We start from the raw sequence: 19,202 nt of genomic DNA on the forward strand, positions 1-19,202 counted from the left end.
CGGCAGGAGCCGGGCCCCTGCGCTGGCCTCAAACAGACCAGCACCACATCTCGCCTCGGCCAGGCACAAACCAGAATGCAATCACAGCCTCTGAGATCACTCCAACACCTCAGCCACCCAGCGCCCCATCAATCATTTACCAGTTGTCAAGGATCAATTAGCGCAACTGGACAGCTGATGGCTTCACAGTCACCTGGAATGCAAGGCCCAGCACAGAATGAGGGGAAGTCAACCTGCTGCCAGTTACGGAAGTGACACGTTTTTATCAAAAGCAGTCGCTGTGGAGGTGGCCCAGAGTTACGGAAACCGCAGCCACGGATTAAGGTCCCCTGGGAGATGCTGTCGGCACCCGCAGCCACGCTGCCCCCTCTCTTGCTCTCCACCCCGGAAAATGGCTGTCTCGTGCTCCAGCAAGGTCTGGGGTGGGCAGCGCAGGGGACGGTGGGAGTCCAAGAGCAGGACCAATATGGTCACTACAGTCATGGGCTTGTGAGGACACACAGGGCTCAAAGGCTGGGTTCAGTTGGGGCAGGACCACACAGCGGATTTCAAGTGCAACTTAAATCAGGCAAGTTGCTTGGGGGAGTTTGAGCAGCCCTGAGGCGTGACTTCTCATTCATCCCACTCTGGAAGGATCCGAATGATGCACTTGTAGTTGAAAAACTGCAAAGTCTTCTTCAGTCTTGCATTGACGGGCCGTTTAGGCAGGACGTAACCCCTGCCCCTTCCTTACTGGCCAGAGGAGCCCTGGGAAAACCCTGGCAGGCACCGCCAAGCTGCCTTCTCGGGAAGAGCAGCCTGGGTCTGAGCTCCCTGAGCCGGCCTTTCCCTCTGGGGATTGGGAGGAGCTGGATGTCGTAACTTCCAAAAGCACCTGCGACCGTCCTGGTCTAGGCAGCTCCAGAAAGCCCGACCCCAGCAGAACCGCGTGGGGCCTGGCAGGGAGAAGGGGCGCACTCAACCGCCCCCGGGGCAGGGACCGCCTCTCCCTGGACCCTGCAGACTGCAGCTCTGCGGGCCCCTAAGCTGGGGCCCAGCTTCTTAGAAAGTCAAGACATCAAAACGTGGGCCTTCTCGCTGGGGAGCAAAGGCCTCTCCAAGTGCCCAAGGAACAGCTTCCCTGGGACCTCCCCAAGTCCCGGCAGAGTGGCCCTCCACACTCCCAAGAGTGACGGGGACACTCACCGAGTACCGAGGGAATCCCCGACTCCTCCGAGCAGGCCTCTCCTTTAATTTTTAACTCCGTGGAGGCTGGAAAGCAAACGTGAGGTGGGGGTGAGCGTCCAGGCTCTGATGGGAGACCCAGGAGAGACCCCGGCAGACCTGGGTCAACTGCAGCGCGAGCCGCAGTGTCCTACCTCGGCCAGGAGGCCTCCCCCTCGGGCTGCCAGGAAGGTTTCCTTCCCAGAGGCTCCAGGCTGCTGGCCTCTCCAGAGGGCGCAGGAGCTGATCCTCTGGCCTCCACAGAACTCCGATTTCTCCTCACCAGCTAACAGGAAGTTCCTCCTGAAATGACCCCGTCATGTCACAGGCAGGGCCACACGCACACAGGTGAGCGCCCCACCTTCTGCATTAATCATTAGACAGCTGCTCGCAGGCACGGCCAGGCCTAGGATCCAGAGGCCTCCGGCCTCTTCAGCTCCCCTCCGCCCAGCCCTCCCAGCCTCCCAGGACAAAGCCTGGGTCCTGGTGCTTTTCCACCAGCCCGAGGCTGTCAGCCCCCTTCCTACCCAGACTCTGAGGACCTTGGCTGGCCACCACCTTGCTCCTCCCGGCCTCACAGAAGCCCAGGCGCTGGTGAAACCGGTTCCTGCTCCTGCAGGCACCTCGCATCCAACACAGAGCAGCTAGATTGGGGGAAAATAAAATCTAGAGTGACATGAGGTGGCACATGACAGCCCTTAGGAACGAGGCACAGCGTCCCTGGAGCATTTGCCTGAGAACTAATTTCACCTCAGCCTGCAACCTCACCAGCCCTCAGGGACTAGTAGAGACCTGGGTCTCCATCCCACCTGGCTCCTCAGAGGTACACAAAAACACTTGCCTTTTCAGAGCACTGTGACATTTCTGAGAAAAGACCATTCTCTACATAGCATTGAACCATCTGCCTGCAGAAGAGTTTTTTGTGACTATCTGATCTTGTCTCTCCTACTGTATATTAATATTCCCAGGGGACGCAGAATTCAGGCTGTGTGCACATAGTAGGCCCCCAGGGGTAGAAAGCACATATTAAAGAAAGACACAAATGCAGATAAGTGGGGAGAAGGGGCAGGGTGCTGATCCTTACTGTTGAAGGGGATCCGACGTGTCACTTTGACTTCAAGATCATTTTAAGTGGAAGACGCTGGAGATTCAACCTTATGCAGAAGGAAAGAAGGAGGGCGGGCAGGCGGGCCTTCCCTTTTCTGACTCAGAGCAGAAATCCTAGAAACACCTTCCCTTTCACAATCAAGACATTGTTTTCTAGCTGCTGTGGACTGAAGTGTGTGTGTGTGTGGAGAGAGAGAGAGAGAGACATAAAATCATATGTTGGAGTCCTAATTCCTCAAGTGGAGCTTTTGGCCACAGTGAAGTCCCCAGGATGGCATGCCTGAGGCAGGTAGTGTCCTATGAGGTCGTGAGATCTCCATCCCCATCCCTCTCCTCCCACGTGCACCAGGAAGGGGCACCTACAAGCCAGGAAGAGGCTGCTCGCCTCCAGGACAGTGGTGTCCTCGAGCCGTGGTGTGTGGCCTTTTGCTGTAGTAACGCACACTGACGGTGACCCTAGCCCTTTCTTCTTGCACAGAGAATGACCACGTCTGACGCCTGCATTCCGACTGGTGCAATCGCAGTCTAAATCCTGAGCACGTGATCGTCCAGTGCTATAGTATTGAAGTCCTGCTCCCTGGTGGCCTCGTCCTGGGCACCAGCATGTGCCTGGAAATGTCACACATTCAAACATGTCTAGGTCAACCTCATCAGGAAAAGCACACAGTGTGAATCCACTTGGAAAACACACTAAGCGCAGAAGTTATGTTCAGGATCTAAACTTCTCACTTCTATTCATTTGAAATCATACACCCACCCATTTTTTTAAAAAGTGAATTCTTTTTTTTTTTTAAGAGAGAGAGAGAGAGAGAGAATTTTTTAATATTTATTTTTTAGTTTTCGGCGGACACAACATCTTTATTTTATTTGTATGTGGTGCTGAGGATTGAACCCAGAGCCGTGCGAATGCCAGGCGAGCGGGCTACCACTTGAGCCACATCCCCAGCCCCAAAATCACACACTCACCCATTTTTATACCCAGCTCTTGGCTTCCTCCAGAGCTGTCGACTTCTGGATTAACAGGTGGGGTCCTCTGCCCGTTCTGTGGTTTGTTCATGCAGAAGATAAATTTCCATAACCCTTATCAATGTGCAGGCAACTTCCTCATTCTCTAGTAATTAATCCAATACATAGTTCTGCTACTCAGTGTCTCAGAAAGCCTCCCCTTCAGAGTCTTAGCAAGTCCAGTCCAGAGTTTCCAAAACCCATGGGCCACGTGGCCACTGCAGACGTATCACCCACCAAATATCATGCAATAAACATTTAGAAGCATCTAGTATTTCCCTGACAGTCCTAGGCACAGTAGGGTGGCTCGTGACCACACACGGTGCCTGTCCCCACGACATGTACCCTCTGGTGGGGAGACGTGAGGCCTACTCACTGGGCCTCAGCCCTGGGCCTCACAGGCAGCCTCTTCTTCCCAAGCTGCTCCTGTCTGCAAGGCTGGGGAACAGTGTCACTTGCTTGCAGGGTGGAGAGGGCTGTGGTAACACTGGTGACACCCGGCCATCGCGATGATGTAGTCACCAGTCATGGCAGCGGCCACGGCCAACACTGGGACACTTACAGCGCACTCAGTCTTCAGTCAAAGAGCTCATAGTGAAGACGTCAGGACCCAGTAAAACCCTCAGGTGGTCACGGCAGCGGGACCCGATTAAGGCTGGGTTTTTTTTTGGTTTGGTTTGGTTTATTTTGTTTGGGGCATTTGGGGGTTTGTTGTTGTATTGTGTTGTCTTTTTGTTTGGGGTTCTGGGGATTGAACCCAGGGGTGCCTAGCCACTTAGTTACACCCCCAGGCCTTTTTATCTTTTATTTTGAGACAGGGTCTCACTATGATGCTGACGCTAGCCTCAAACTTGGGATCCTCCTGCCTCGGCCTCCCTGTCCCTGGGATAATAAGTGTGAGCCACCGCACCAATTAGGGCTCCAAGAAATGTCCCTGGAGAAACATCCCAAATGCTCCAGCCATGCCTTGGTCCCAGAAAAGTGATAAAATGGCCGTTTGTCCTGGAGTGATGGGAAAGCAGAAGTGGGGACACATCTAAATAGAGGCTACAGGAAAGTCCAAACTCAAGGCCTAGGGAAGTCACAGCCAATCAGAAGGTCAGGGCTGAACCCACAACCCTGACGCTCTTCTAATACCTGGTTAGCACAGATCTGGGCCTAGACTCCACCCAGCAGCCATATTACCCCCGAGACCAGCACGCCTACGTGAAACCTGCCGCCGGGCACCTCGCTCCTGCTGCAAGAGCCCCGCTTCTGTTTTATCACTGGAATAAATCCTCCTCTTTTACACTCAGCCCTCATTTCCTGTGGATTTCATTCCTCAAATTATAAGATAAGAAACCAGCAAGGCCTGCAACTTACCCAGACCCACCTGCCCGCAGCAGCAGAGAACCTAGCTCAGTCTCCGACTCAGTTTCAGCAGCGCCTCCCAGGGCCCCTGAGGCTGGCTGCACTGCGTGGACAGGACGGGGGCCAGAGGACCCCTTCAGAAGAGCCCTCTGAGCAGACACGTTGTTTTTAATACTCACATTTATTGCTTTTTTGTTCAATCAGAATCTATTTGGAGCTCTATATTGAAGGGGATAGAATATGGAATATGCCACCCCAAAATATGCATTTGTTACAAAGATGATTTTGTGTTGAAGGCAGTTAAGAAAAAAACAGATACAGGAAAAGCTCTCTGCCTCCCCCTGTCGGCCTAAAAGCAGAATACACATTTCCTTGTGACCCCTGTCTCTCATACAGCAAAGGAGAGAGTGACCTTTATCACCAGAGACAGTGCCAAGACAAGTTGGCTGAGACAGAGCCTTCCTTAATACCCCTTTCTTCTATTACTTTCGAACATATAATTGCCTTCCAATACTTTATCTCCCGTAGAAGCCCAGATACCTTTTCCTTTGTCTCATCCCATCTGCACATCTAAGCTCTGAGTTTCCCCCCTTATCAGGGACCCCACTTTCTATGAAGGCCTCTATGCACATAGAAATCAAAATAGTAACAGCAAGCAAAATTGCCATCTCTAAAGGGGAAAAAAATGGAGAGTCCCGCGGAGTCAAAGAATCACAGAGATATCCCACAGGGTTTGTGTCTTACTGATGAGCTGTGGCCTAACATGATTCAGAACTCAATTCCAGACCAATGTGCCCCAGGATTGTAAAACTAAGGCCAGCCTGGCACGTTCTTGCCCTCATCGGCTCTTTTCTCCTCTTGGCCTCCTTCTACCATTTTGAACATCAGTTGGCACCGGGAGTCTTGAGGACTGGCCTTCCAACCTCAGTGTCACCAAGATTCCCAGTCCCAGCCCTAACCCCAGCATCACTACCAGAAAACACCTCTAGAGCCTCTGGGAGAACTCTGCCGACAGTGAGCACCACAGCACACCTGTGCAGCAGGTGCACCTGATGACCATACTCAGAGGTCCCGCGGCAAGGGCAGGGGCCCGGGTGGCCTTGGGCCTGGACTGCATCTGTTCACGAGCTGCTGAGAGGCCACCAGAGGCAGGACCTGCAGACAGGCTCGCAGGTCTTTGGAAAGGTAGCTAGCAAAGTGTGGCCCCGAGCGACTTTTTTTTTTTCTTTTAAGTTTGGAGACTTGCATTATTTCCAAATTTGAGCACAAAGAGATTTTACTGATATTTTTAGCCTCTGCTATTTTAAAATTGCAAAGTTTAAATTTACATAACGCATATTCATGTGGCAATTCAGACTGCAATGGAGGCCTGGGAGGCCTGGGATAGCCCAGGAGGCCCTGGGGAAGTGGGGCTGAGCTGGCTGTCAGGTGGGTAGGAAGCTGTGAGGTGGGACAGCAACCTCAGTGCAGAGGGGACTGTGTGCATGAGGCCGCAGGGCAGGGCAGGTGGCCCCGAAGTGGGAGAGGCCGGTGGGGCCTGAGTACAGAGAGGGGCCAGCGGTGGGTGGCCTTAGATGCGAGGCCAGACCAAAGGGTAGGCCAAAGGTTTGGGTTTTACCTTCCCCTATAGAAAGGAAAGTGGGAAATGCCGTGGAGAAACGTGGATGGGGCCAAGGTTGTGAGGCTGTGGCTAACAGGGCCTGAGCTGTCCTTGAGCCCTTGGCTCTGAGAAACTGAAAGTAAAACAGATGATTGCTGGACGTAGAAATGCAAATGACCCCTGTCTAGTGGGAATCCCTGGACTTTGGCTCTGTGGAGAGTGTCACGTTCTAACTGTGAAGTCCCCCATCACTCACAATGGCCCACGTGTGCATGTTCCTGGGTTCTCCCCGAATTCGCTGTTACCTCCTGCTGGTTCCCTCCCTGGTGAGTGAAGTAAGTCCAGTCCTTGACACTGTACATCGTAGATTTGTAAGAGAGCCATGATTTCAACTTTAAAAACATGGTCTTGAGGAATTCAGGTGTATAAGGAATTCAAGCACATGGCTTCTTGAAGACGATAGAGAAAGCAGTGAATACGAGGGCCGATATCTAACCTCATCTCCAGGAAAAAGCAATTTCATATTGGTTCAATTTAATAGAAAGAAGAAAATAAAAACCATCTGTAATCTCAACAGAGGCACCATGAATTTTTAATAACTAGATTCAATTGTTTTCCTTATGAAAAAAGCAATAACATACTGGCTATAGAAAATACAGGAAAGCAAAAAGGAGGAAAGTTTCTAAACAGAATGCACTTAAGGCCACCATGCAGGGACAGCATGGTCAACAGCAGGTCAACCGGGTGGCCTGAGTGTTTTTACGTCCATGCTGAGCCTACTGTTTCACAGCAGGATTGATTCACGTGTGGGTCACAAACCCCTGCCGCTCCCCGTGACTACACACACACTTCTCGGTGACTGAGCATGACCCTGCCAGCTGAGGCCACCTCTCTCAGGGGGTGGCTCCCTGCCGCTGGGCTTCAGCTGCTTGGTATAATAAGTGGTGAACTTTGTCACAGCCCACCAGAGAGGAGGCCACAGCGAGCAATTCCCTCCTCGGGATCAATTCTGGAAAATGCAATTGCTGTTATGCAAAAATTCAGCGGCTGCTAGGAGTTAGGGGAGAGGAAAGGGCCTTTCAGGGCATGCAGCGAGCTCCTCTGTGTGACGCTGTAGTGGACTCACATCACTGCACACTTGGACACGCCCACAGAAGGTGCAGCATCAAGAGCCACCCCCAGTGCACACCGTGGATGCTGGGGGGTGGATACCTGGCCGGTGGGGGTCAACCCACTGTGACAAAGGGGCCTGCAGCGGGGGTGTCGATAGTGCGGAGGCCATGCGTGTGTGGGTTGGGGCATGACAGCCGTCTGCACCTTCTCCTCTGTTTTGCTGCAAACATAAAACTACTCTAAAAAGCAGTCTGGTTTTTTATGAACTCTCTGGGTCAGAGGATATGCACACCTCGAGCAGTCTGCAGTGTAGCCAGGCCTCTGCAAGATGGTCACTGTCCCCCTGCAGGGAATGACCAGGGCACTCAACACCATCAGCTATTGTATTTTGACAACTTGGCAAAAAAAAAATCATCAGCATTTTAATTACAAAGGAGTGTGTTGTCAATGTAGAAAATTCATAAAATTCCAAAAAATACACAGGGGTCATGAAGCTGAATCCACAGCTTTTCAGCCCAGAAAGCCCCCCAGGAAAGTGTTCATTACCCAGCCTTCACCCCTTTGCCTGTGTGCAAGCACACACGCATGTGTGCACACCCATGGCCTGTGAGTGTGTTGTGCTTCATTTTTAACTTTTTATTGAAGAATGACATGGAATTTCGTATTGAAATTCTACTTCTTTCACTTCATCCCCTGTACCGGGTCGAAGAGTCCACCCAGATCCCCCAAGTGGGACGTTATTTGATCAAAGGGTCTTTGCAGATGTAAAGAGTTCACTTAAGATGAGGTCACCCTGAAGTCAGGGTGGGAATTCCATCCCGTATGACAGGGGTCCTTTAGGGAGAGAGAGGTGTATGTGTGCAGAGACAGAGGGAGGTGTGAGCCCCCAGGAGAAGCCACACAGAGATGAAAGCAGAGAGGCCAGAGTGAGGACCACAAGGACCACCAGCCTCGGCCAGCGCTGGGAGGGGTGAAGAAGGCTCCTCCCAAGGCCCTGCTGACTCTCAGTTGCAGACCTCGGGCTCCAGAACCTTGCATAAGGAACCAGGGTTGCGTTAAGACGACTGATCTGTGGCTCTTTCCTATGGCTTCCCAGGGGAACCAACATACCCACTTGAGCAAGTAGCCTAACTGGGTTTCCGTACATTTCTGCATTGTTAAAATTTTAAGGGGCTAAATGGTATTATGTTTTATGGATGTACCAAGTTATTTAAAGAATTCTTCATTATTGAATATTAAATTGTGCCGGTGTCTTAACTCTTAGGGATATTTGAATTCGGCAACCATACGTACTTTCACATATTATATAGTAGAATATAAAGTTGTACATAAAATTTTGCATCTTTTTAAATTTTTTGCTGTACGATGCACATTGCTCCATATCATTAAAAACCACTAATGAACATTATTTTAATGGTTTCATAATAACATGCTACATGATGATACACAATATCATAATAATGTATCATAAGGACTGAAAGAATACCCACTCCATCAGGCCGCCTGCGCTGCTAGCTTTGAGAGCTAGAGGAAGACAGATACCTGCACGCAGGGCTGTTATTAATTTCCCCAGCATTGGGCAGTCTGATCTCTTTAATTCAGTGCAGACATCCAGACACTGATCCCTTTGAAATCCGAGGTGGAGTTCAATCGGTTCCCAGAACTTTGCCTCTCACAACCCACGTGCAGAGTCTGAGATGGCTCCTGTCCCCAAGTCCTCAGCAGCATGAATGCTTAGTGTGGCATACTTGGGCACAACGTTGACAACTCCCTCTATACATAAGAATAAGTGTCCTTCAAGCCTCAGGTAGGAATGCCACATGTACCATCTTGAATGGCTCTGCTCAAGTTATCTTCATCTCAACACATCCTCAGAGACAGAGAGCAAGTAGCAAAAAGGTGTTCTACTTACCGCACCCCGACTTGGTGGTTCCAAACACCCAGCATCTATTTGGTGTTCTGGCCAGGCTCCCCACACTGGCTGGGACAGGGGCGGTGGGGCTGGACGGTCACTCCCAAGGAGGCTCACACACAGGCCCGGGAATTGGTCCTGGCCATGGTCAGGAGCTCGGCTGGGCTGGCTGACGGGCCACCACCCATAGGGGCCTCTCCAGAGGGCAGCTGGAGCCTCCTCATGGGACAGGGCCCCAGAGCCAGAAATGGAAGCTGCTAGTCTTGTACAGCAGGGACCTGGAAGCAGCACGTGTCACAGTATTGCTTTTCTGCAAACAGAGGGATGTGAACGTTGCTCGCTCATCTCCCTCAGTTTAGAGGTGGGAAGCCCTAAGCTCTCTGCTTAAGGCCTCAGGAGACCAGAATCAAGGGTCAGCAAGATGGCTCCTCTGCCATGGGCTGTGGGGAGGCAGAGCCTTGCGGCAGAGCACACGGCAGAGCAAAGCTGTCACCTCACGGCAGCTGGGAAGCAAGAAGAGAGGAAGGGACCAGAGCCCCCAACATCCCCCAGAGCACCCCCAGACGGCCCGACTCCTTCCTCTAGGCCCAGCCTCCTCACGGTTCCTCTGCCTCCAGGTAAAGCCAGTGGGGGACTAAGCCTTCCACGCATGGCCTTGGGGACACTTCAGACACAAACCACAGCCGGGTTCAAGGCCTGGCAGTGGCATCAGCTCAATCTCTGGGGACTCAAGAGGTGTGGCGTGCACAGGAGCAGGTTTGGAAGAAAGAGATCACAACTCAAACAGAAAGCCAGAGGGACGGGGACCCCAGAGTCCCTCCTGAGGCCACTCCAGCGGACCCTCCGGAAGGTCCCGCACCACTCGACACCAGCCCATGGAGGACAAGCCTGGAACCCGTGCACCCTTGGGAGACAAAGCACAGCGAAAGCACACCCGGCAAGCTCCTCCCCCCCGGGCCTGGGCCTCGGTTGTCAGCTGGCCGCCAGGTGACCAGAAGCCCGGTGGGGACAGTCGGGTGCTGTGGATGGGGAAGTGGTGTTTGCTGGTGGGTGAGAGGATTGAAATGTGCCGCCTTTTCAAAGCACTCACATCAGTCGGGGCCTTCCACTGGCACCAGGCCACCGGCCACGAGTCCCCCAGCTTGGCTGCTGACCTGTGCCTCTCACGGTTCACAAAAAGCTGAACAAAAAGCAAAATAAAAGTGGTCCTTGAAAGTGAACTGAAATTCTCAAACACAAAAGCGTGTTTTGAAAGCAAAGCATAGGAAATATAAATTGCCTTTGGGACATCATAATTTGATTCTATTTTTACTGACAGATTCCTGTCCTGGGCATGTCAGAAGCCCCGCCTCCTCATAGGTACGCACAGGGGACGAGGAGCCACGAGTCCTTTTTTGGCAATCCATTCTTGCACAGGGGCTGCTAGTTGCTCAGGAAACAAAACTCCCTGCATGTTTTGTTAGCTTTGGAGGGGAGTCTTCCTGCTGCCGAGAGTGAGGTGTAAATGTACTTTGGCTTCAGGTATGAACCTCCATCAAGCAAGCTATCATAGGTTGAGCGGTGTCCCCAACAACACATGCTGGAGCCCTCACCTCCGGCACCTGTGAGTGTGGCCTTATTTGGAGACAAGCCCTGCACTGATGAGTCAAGTGAGGACGGGGACACTAGAGGAGCCGACTCCAGGCTCACTCTCGTCCTCTCAGAAAGGAAAATGTGGACACAGAGACACACAAAGACACGTGAAGGGACAAGGACAAGCCAGGAGACGTGGAGGAGAGACTCGGTCAACCGGCCACTGGGATAACAAGCCGAGGAACCCTGGGGCCCCCAGAAGCAGGGATGGGCCAGGACGGAGCCCTCCCCTGCAGGTCTGAGGGAGCCTGGCCCTGCTGACACCCGACCTCTGACTTCAGCTTCCACCCAGCAGCCAGGAGGAGCTGGTGACAGGCGTGGGCTGCCTGCGGCCTCCTCCTCCAGCTGCTCGGGTCCCAGAAGGGCCAATGTCCGGCTGGCGTTGTCTGCTCTCATTCCAGCCCACTCTGCTTTATGCACCTGGTCCTTCCTTCCAAAGTCAAGGTGGAGGGCATGGGCAGTGGGACTCTTGGGGGTTTGTTTGCTTGTTTTGCCTTAGAGATCTGCATCAAGTCCCGGACAGGCTGACACCCTTCCTCTCCCTCTTTACTTCCTCCCTTGTGCATTCTGGGCAGCCTCCTGCTCAGGGCCTGCCGGCTCATCATGGGGACATCACTATTGTGCTCCCGCCGTCACACAGACCTACTGACCATCTCTTCTGCTGGGGAAAATCTGCCTTCATCACGCGCCTTTTCTGAGTTGAAGAATCAGGTGCGTTTGTGTGCATGTCCCTGCCATGCAGCACAGGGCCCAAGAGCACCCCCGCTGGCTTGTCTCCACACCCCCTTCCCCCATTCTATGGCAACGGCTAGGCACAAATACACACTGCATGTCCCAGCCTGCCTGCCCTCTTGTGTCTAAGTGTGACCATGGGTCAGAATTCCCATCGATAGCAGGTGAGTCAGCTTTCCGTTGCTGTGACAAAACTCCAGAGAGAACCAAGTTAAAAGCAAAGTTTAATTTGGCTCACAATTTGAGAGTTTCAGCCCACAGTTGGTGGGAGCCACTGTTTAGGGCCCATGGGGAGATGGTGCATCACGGCAGAGAGCAGGTGGGGAACAGAGCTGCTCACCTCACTGTGAGCAAAGAGAGGAGGGGCCTGGGGTCCCCCACATCCCCTTCAAAGGCATGACCAAACGACCCAACTTCCTACCACAGGCCTAAAGCTTCCACCACCTCCCAACAGTGCCACAGGACTGAGCCTCCAACCCGTGGCCTTTGGGGGCATTCAAGATCCAAGGAATGTATGTAGCTTGGAAGAGTCCCGCCTCCTCTTTCCCTTTGCCCTCCCTACCCCTGGCTGCAGGTGGCATGGCAATGCATGCTGAAACTGCACCCCATGTGGCCGAGCACGCAGGTGGCAGGAATCAGAGCCCTCAGGGACTCCCAGAGCTGAAGCGCCCCACGGGTAGCTTGCTGTAATTAAGCCACTGATACTGAGTCTCTATCAAGCAACTGATACACACCAACTAGCACAGGTGGACGCTAGATAAAACCTGACATCTGTGGAGAAACGACTGGGCAGCATTTTGGTGCTGGGTAGTCAGCTCATCCAGGGTCCCAAGGGGTGCAAGCTACTCAGGCTCAGTCAGACCCAGGCTCCCCCTGGCTTGAAGTAGAGGTCATGATGGTGCTATCTACTACAGGGGTCTGAACCAATTTGATTCGTTTGTAAAGTACCAATCACAGAACAGGTGGGCAGAAAATGGAAAGGATGGTTCCACTCACTGTTTTAACAAAAATGAGTGTTCATTCGGGGACTCAGGACTCCGTGGACACTCTCTGTGCACAGCACGGGGTGCCTCCGCTTGGCTCCTGAAGGAAGGCCCAGTGGAAAGATCCGTGAGCAGGAGGTTTATTTGGGAGGTGATGTGGACAGCAAGAGAGAGAAAGTGGGACATGAGCACCTTGGTCTCTCAGGGCTCTGCAGCCACACACCAGGTGTCCAGCAGCAGACTCTCTTCCCTCACGTCCTGGCGGCAGCACGTCCACGTCACGGTGCTGCGGAGCCACGCACCCCGGAACCTGCAGGAGAGATCCCTCCCTGCCCCTCCGTCCTCGGTGTGCCTCGGCGTGTGGCCATGTCTCCTCGCTGCCTCTGTCCTCACCAGGGCTTCTCCTCTGCCTGGACCTCGCCCTCCTCTCAGGACACGGGGTGCCCTGGAGTAGAGGCCCACCTTCCTCCGGCGTGGTCGCCTCGCAACCTGCTCATCTGCAAAGGCCTGGTTCCCAAACAAGGTCCCAGTACAGGTACCAGGGGTCAGGACTGAACGGATCATTTGGGGAGACACCCTCACCCTATAACAAGAGTCAGGACAGGAAGAAGGACCATGTGGCCGGGGAGGCTGCTGGGGCAGTGGGGAACGAAGCTGCCCACCTGAAGGACGGGAGGCCTGGCATCCAGCCTCCAGCCTTTTTCTCCAGAGGAATTGACTCCCCAGAGTCAAGGGCTTCCCCATCTACCATCAGAGGAGCCCAAAGAAGAAAGGAAAAGCCTGCACCCCAGGCTCCGGCTGGGGCTTGAAGGGAGCTGTTATCAGCAGGAAGGCATCTCGTGCTGATAACCGAACAGAAATGCAGAAATCAGGACAGAGACCTGCCGAAATCAAAGCTCAGGTGAGGCCACTCAGCGCTCAGGTGAGGCCACAGGTCATTCTTGCTCCAAGGCAACTCCACTGTCACCCTGATCATGGCCAGCCACAGTTTCTACGGAAGACTCCATGCACAAGGGGAAGTAAACAAGCCACCTGCAGTTCCTCAGGGCCAGGGGTGGTGTGGTCACTCCCTCCTCCCTGCCACCCTGGAGCTCTGAGCTCACGGTTACTTTGCCTTCGCCAGGACACAGCTGCTGCAAATAACCAGCCACCCTGTCGCCAGGCTGGAAGCCCAACAAGGAGCCCAGGCATCTCTCGAGTCCCAGCCACGCCTCAGCAACACGGCAGTGGCCGTGTGGGGGTCAGTGGCTGCCTGGTGGAGTAGCTGCTCCACTCCCAGGGGATGCCCAGGGTGCCCAGGCGGAGGCCACACTCAGTGGAAGCTGCCCCACTCTACCCCACGATGGTTCTCCAGACCTGCAGAACATGAGGTTTCAGTCCCACTGAAGCCAGATTTAAAGTTAGGTAGTCAGTGTAGTCAGGTAAATCGGGTCTAACATTGAGTGAAATCTAAAATGGAGGCCATGCTGGGAATGACTCAGGGAAAACGCAGGACAACTCATGGAATGTTAATGAAGTCCTGAGAAAGGCCCTAGGCCAAAGTCCACCTCAAAGAAATGTTAATGGAGCCCAGGAAACAGCCCCAACAGATTTGGAGATAGCCCATCCCAAAGAAGTGATAATCCCATCCCAAAAGGTGATAATTAAGCCCACCTGTGTCCCACCCCTCGGGCCTCCAATCTACATTCCATCACCAAAACTATAAAAAGGGGAGACAACCGCACTTCCACGGATTCCACCTCTTGGGTCCCCTTCTTCCTCCGGGAGAAGTCTTTTCTGCTGTCCTTTAATAAACTTCTAATTTCTACTCTGACCTTGCCTCAGCGTGCTTCTTTGGTGTCGTTCTTCAACATTGGGGAAGCAAGAACTCGTCACCGGTCAACAGCGGTAACACCACCAGGAGGCCAGGAGCACCTGCGAGAGCAGCCAGCCAGGCTCCTGGGCTTAGTCCACAGACCTGCCTACTCCAAGGGAACTGTCACCGAGCCTTGTGGGGACATTTTCACTGTTTCCAGCTGACTGCTTCTGGGTGATGCAGGGCTGGGTAATGACAGTGGACCCCAGGGCTGGACCTTCATGACACGCCTCCTGGCAGTACAAGGGTCTGCTTTCGGCTTTTTCACTTCTCTTATAGGACCCACCCAGATCAACAGCAGGGGAGGGAAAGTCTCTCGGGCCCACAGTCTCAGAGGTCTCGATCCATACACAGCAGACTCCATTCCTTGCGGCTCAAGGGGAGGCTGAACATCATGGAGGGAGAGTGTGGCAGAGGGAAGCAGCTCACAGGACGATCAGGCAGCAGAGAGAGACTCTAGTCGCCAGGTACAAATATACGCCCCAAAGCCACATCCCAGTGCCCCACCTACTATGACCACACCCCACCTGCCTTCAGGTACCTCTCAATGAAGTCTATCAGGTGATTAATTCACTGATTGGGTCAAGACTCTCACCACCCCATCATCTCTCCTCTGAACCGTCTTGCACTGTCTCACGGTGAGCTTTTGGGGACACCTCACGGATGTGAGCCATAACAGTGCTTAAGGTCCTTGACTGAGGGATGCTATGCAGGTTCCTATCGGAGAACCCCATCACCCCAGAGGCCCTCCGATGGTGGCACTAACTGCAGACAGAAAAGGTGAATCTAACTTAGAAGCAGGTGTCAGTTCCAGTAATGAAAGATCACCTCCCCAGTAGTTGAAATGAACCTTTCACGTGACTCTGCTCCCCAGGCCCAGCCACACGGGAAACACGGCGGGCATTCAGCAGAAGCAGGAACCGCTTCAGAGTGAGAAGCTACCTGCCATGTTGCCCACCCCCTGCCCCGCCATTGCATGAGCAGTGAGTGCCCAAGGGTGGGGCCAGCTGGCACTTCCAGACCAGTCTCCTAGTACCCTGGAGTCTCCTAGAGGACACCAGTGTGAGGCCCAGGGATCTCCTGCCACTCCCAGAAAAGCCAGTCCCTCACCTCTCCCTGCTGCTTAGTCTAATTTTCAAACCCTGTTCCTGTAGCCTCCACTAGAGGGCGCTCCAGCTTCTAAACTGCTTAAGGTTTTAAATTGCTCCAGACCCCAAGTTAAATAAGGGAAATGTCCTTTTCAAAGTCCAAACAATGAATCAAAATCTTTCTTCATCGTCTCTCGTCCTGCTCTGGCCCTGTTCTGTCATCGGGAGGTGAACACACACACACACACACACACACACACACACAGAGTGATAGTGGCTGTGGTGCGAGGGAGTCAGGAAGCACACAACACACAGTGCAGGCTCCAGCACCACAAATACAGCAGCCGCACTTACCTCCTGCAGTCTTACCCTAAGTGACAAGACCCGTGAACTTATTAACACGATGAGCTAGTCATGGTTTTTCCTAATTCACATCCAGACAAAGTCCTAATGGTTAAGATCCAAATCGTGTGTCTCCTAGGTCATGTGTGTCCACCTGTGGGGAGAGCTGTCCTCCATTCTGAAGCCAGGTCCTAGAGACGGAGCCCTGTTCAGTCTCTGGAGCCGGGAACCAGGCTTCTTTTGAACCCATGGAGGTGTTGAAGCCCTGGATTTCTGGTTCCCGTTTGAGGTGGTCAGTAACACTTATTTTTACTGCATTGAGAAGAAAGGGACCCTGGCTGCTTCCAAACTCTGAAACCCTCTGGGGCTCTGCACTGTTAAACAAATGACCTGATTTTACACAGAAAAGAAGAAAGCTGCTGTGCCCCCGAGTAAAGCCACTAGCACCGAGGAGTGTTTACCAGCCACTTCCCCGTGTCCTGCCCCAGCTGTGTCTTATGCTTTCCCAAAAGCTCTAGGAGCACGTCGCACATCTTGGCACTCATGGGAAACAGTGCGGGTTTACATTTCGGGGTTTCACCTGGCCGATGAGTGAAGCTGAGTGTAACACCCCATGGGGCAAGGGAACCCTGATCTACTTATTTGGGCCATGAGTCATCACAGAGGATAAGTCAGGCATGTGTGGCAGAGAACAGAGGCAGCCAGTGGGGCCTGCCCAGCACCTCGCCTGATTCACAGCTGCCCAGGTGGCCACAGGTCCTTGGTGCAGCTCTGTGGGCTAACAGTGCCTCTTGGGTCAGGGTGAGTCCCAGCAACATACAGTTCAAATTCATATAAGAGAAAACAAAATAAAACAGGGGCCACACACATAGGGCTATTCAACTGTACAAAGAGGCCTGAGGCCAGCAGTCCTGGGCCAGTTCACAAAGCCTCAGGGCACAGGCCCCTTCACCCCTCTCAGCCAAAATACCTGAAGATTGGTTCTCAGAATCCTGCACCGCCAAGACGGAGCTGACCAGGAAGAGGGACAGCCGCAAAGCATGCTGGATGCTCATCCCTTGCTGTGGGGACTCTTCCTGGGAGCCCCACGTGACAGATAGAAGCTCAGGATGAAGAGGGATGGAGCAGAAAAGTTTCCACCAGCTTCTGTCCACCAGGATCGGGAATGCACTACACCAGAGGAACCAGGTCGTGCCAGGTCCAAGCAGTTTGGTGATTTCATGCAAATAACAGCCAATTTCTTTTTTAAAGGAAGACTTAAATTTCCGTCCTCATAAAAGAGAGAGAGAGGCAAAGACAGAATGTGCATTCAGTCAGGAGCCCAATGCAGACCCTGATGGGAACAAAATTCCCGTTCTCGCCTCAGGGCACACCCCACCGCTCGCTGACCCCTAACACGGGAAGTGCTCCGATGCCTCCTGGAGGCTCAGCCTGGAGAGCAAGGTCATGAGAGGAAGTCTGCTGACTCCAACGATATGACTCAGAATCTTAAAAACATGAGTGTGACCCTTCACTCAGTAATTCCCACTGCTAGGGAAATAATCATAAAAGGAACATAAGTTATATAGAAGAGAATCCAGTGAAGAGTATCTGGAGAGATGACAGAGAACAGACAGACGACAGACGACAGGGTGAGTGAGTGGGTCAGCTCCCTATGACGCCTGGCCAGCCTCTAGGCCCCAACTATTGCACCAGGCACTAGCTAGTGTCCTGGGCAGGCATTTGTGAGGGGCCATATTAGTTTTATTTATTTATTTATTTACTTACTTACTTATTTATTTATTTATTTATTTATTTATTGTTGAGAGCCACAGCCGAAGGGGCCCCAGCAAACTTTCAGACTGCCAGCTGATGAGCTGAAGGGGCCCCAGCAAACTTTCAGACTGCCAGCTGATGATTGGCTCACAGCGGCCCCAGCAACATCTAGCTGATTGGCTCCTCTGCGGTGATGCTCATTGGGCTGTTTCCCTGCCCTTTCAGACCACGGAGCTGCTCATTGGGGGACTTTTTTGGCTCCGCCCATGCGACCCAGCCAATCAGCCTCAAGAGCAGGAGGATTGTGGAAGGAAGAGGTTGTTGGGGTGTGTGGCTTGTGGGAAGCCGGTGGTGGCAGTTGGGCTCTGAGGGTTTTTTCCTGAGGAGCTGTTTTGTTTATCGTGTGTGGTTCTAAAAATAAAGTTAGTTTCTTTTGACAAGTGGCTCCTGAATTGTGCCCAGCCAGACTGCGGCAATTTATGTATTCTATCCTGGGTCTCTAGTGGCCTTGGCTCCACCTGCCGAAAGTCCTGGAGAACAGGGGGGCTTCCGAGGAGAACCCCACCTGCAGACGGCGGCCTCCCTTGGTGGCCCGTCCGTGGACCTCAGCGGCCCTCGTGGAGGACTGCTGTCCTGGGCACAGGCTATTATCAACCAGAGCCAGGCTTCACTCCGGGCTCTCCAGGTTTCCTTGATGACCCTTCCTTTCCCGAATCCCGTCCAGGACACCACATCACACTTGGTTGCCCTGTCTCCGTGGCCCGCTCAGCTGTGACAACTTCCCAGACTTGCCTCGCCAGCTGCCAAGCCCATGGAGGGATGAGCCACGACACAAGCCCGGCAGCAGAGGCAGAGTCCACACCGGGGACGGGCGGGGGTGGCCCCTCCAGGGAGGAGTTTGCACTGAGGACGACTGGTCACAGGGTAGGGCTCTTCAAGGCTGGATGGTGCTTGTCCCAGGCTGTGGTGGACTCTGGGTGTGCTGGGCTCCTTAACCACGAGTTCTCCCCACAAGCCCCTCTTCACCAGCCCAGGATGACAGGCCCCTGCTGCTATCCATCACACCACACAGTGGCCCTCAAGAGCTCAGCCACTGACATGCCACCTCCAGCCCTGGCAAGAGGCTGGCTTGGCCCTCAGGCCCCACATCTAGAGCCCCAGGGGAAGCTCTGGTTTTGTCATCTTAGAGTAGATGTCCACCTCGAGGCCAATCACAGTGGCCCGTCCAGCAAGTTGTGAGAGGGAGTGGCAGCTCCACATGGGTCAGGGGCAGTGAGCAGGAAGTGCCCGGGCAAGGGGAGAGGTGCAGGCTGAGCCCAGGGCCAGGCCCATTTCGGTCAGCCTGCAGTTCTGCCCTGGCTTACTACGGGCCCAGGGATGTGACTCGTGTTCTCTGACTCTCATGGCTACGTCCCTCTCCTATCCAGGGACCTTCCGAACCCCCTGGGGTCCCCCAGTCTGCTGCAGCTTCACTAGACCCCAGGAGGCTGCCACAGACCCCCCTCCGCTCTGGCCCCAGCTGGCC

Source organism: Callospermophilus lateralis, chromosome 10 (assembly GCF_048772815.1).
Source record: "Callospermophilus lateralis isolate mCalLat2 chromosome 10, mCalLat2.hap1, whole genome shotgun sequence".
Classification (NCBI taxonomy): Eukaryota; Metazoa; Chordata; class Mammalia; order Rodentia; family Sciuridae; genus Callospermophilus; species Callospermophilus lateralis.